At 43.1% G+C, this 1,377-nt stretch overlaps 1 protein-coding gene across 1 annotated transcript in view; it reads left to right on the forward strand.

Moving 5' to 3' along the window:
- Positions 1-1,306: 1,306 nt before the first annotated feature.
- Positions 1,307-1,377, forward strand: part of EDN3 (endothelin 3) — a 36,591-nt gene continuing 36,520 nt past the window's right edge. Inside the window, 1 exon segment of the mRNA XM_074288715.1 lies at positions 1,307-1,377. This exon segment is cut by the window's right edge and continues 256 nt beyond it. The gene's annotated coding sequence lies outside the window, so the exon portion shown is untranslated.

Genomic DNA, 1,377 nt, shown 5'->3' on the forward strand with positions numbered 1-1,377 from the left:
AATTTAGAAGAAAGTGCTTTGTAAACCTTTAGATTGTATCAAAATGTTGTTATCATTATTTTGTTCACAATGGAAAACTACTTTTATGTTTGTTTGGATGACTGTGGGAAAAGCCTAGCAAAGTGTTTTTTCATATATCATGTTCTTAATAAATACTAGTTGAATAAATTGAAAAAAGGATACAGGCAAGAGCAGAGCGCCCCTCAGTAGTCATCTGGACAGAATCCATAACTTTCTTGGAATGTAGAGAATCCTTAACACAATGATGCTTAACCTAGGTCTAGAGACTCTTAAGGAATAAGTAGAAACATTTCCAATTGAACTTGGAGCTTTTAATATTTTGATAATTGTATTTCCATTGGTTCCCTTGTGATTCTATATGTATTTTATATGATGCATTTAAAAACATTATCTGGAGAAGTCTAGAGATTTCACAGGCTGCCAGAGGAATTCATGACACAACAATGATTAAGAACTCCTGCACTAACATAGTCTGTGTCTTTGCTTTTACCCTAGCTGAACCCAGTATTTGTTAGATGACTAACTTTAAAGACTTCAGGGGTCTTGGAAACTTGTCAGTTCCTTATATAAGCACAAGGTATGTTCTCAGGGAAATAGGTGAACAAAGAAATAGGCTTTTCTCTGTTTGGAATTCTATCTTTGACACTATGCTCTAAATATCAAATAAAAGCGTCTATACCTTAGGTATTTTAGCAGGGAAAAATGCCTGTTCCATGATTGAATTCTTTAACTTGGGGATCATCATGGTATGAAGGACAGAGTATTAGATCTGGATCCAGAAGACCTGGATTTGAATTTCAGTACTTCTACTGTCTGGGACTCAGTTTCTTTATTTTTAGAGAGGCTGGATTAAATGATAGCAAAAGTTGCTTCAACTCAGCCCCATGAAACACGGCTAACTCTCGGTGTGTGTGTGTGTTGTGTGTGTGTGTGTGTGTGTGTGTGTGTGTGTGTGGTCTCTTTCCGGCAGCTGTCTTTGCTCAGACCCCCCGGAGCCCCCGCCCCCTTTCCCAGGCTCACTGTGAAGGAGAAGCACCGGGCCTCCAGTTACCAGTGTGCGCCCTCCTACTCTCCCAAGCTTGTGGTCCTCGTCTGTGCAAGCCCGCCGAGTCCCGGAGGCAGCTGTCCTGGCAAGCTAGGAGGCGGCCGCGGGTGCCCCCGACTTTAAAACTCTGGCTGAGGCTTCAACTCATACTTGGGGGCGGGGGAGGTGAGGGTGGAGAGGGTGTGTGTTTGTTGGGGGGGTTGGGGAGGGACGGAGAGAGGGGGGTGGGGAGAAAGGGAAGAAAAGGAATATTTGCAGAGCGGCGAAGAAATGAGCAACTTCTTCTGAAGGTTTCATATGACGACTTCAGC

Source organism: Sminthopsis crassicaudata, chromosome 2 (assembly GCF_048593235.1).
Source record: "Sminthopsis crassicaudata isolate SCR6 chromosome 2, ASM4859323v1, whole genome shotgun sequence".
Classification (NCBI taxonomy): domain Eukaryota; kingdom Metazoa; phylum Chordata; class Mammalia; order Dasyuromorphia; family Dasyuridae; genus Sminthopsis; species Sminthopsis crassicaudata.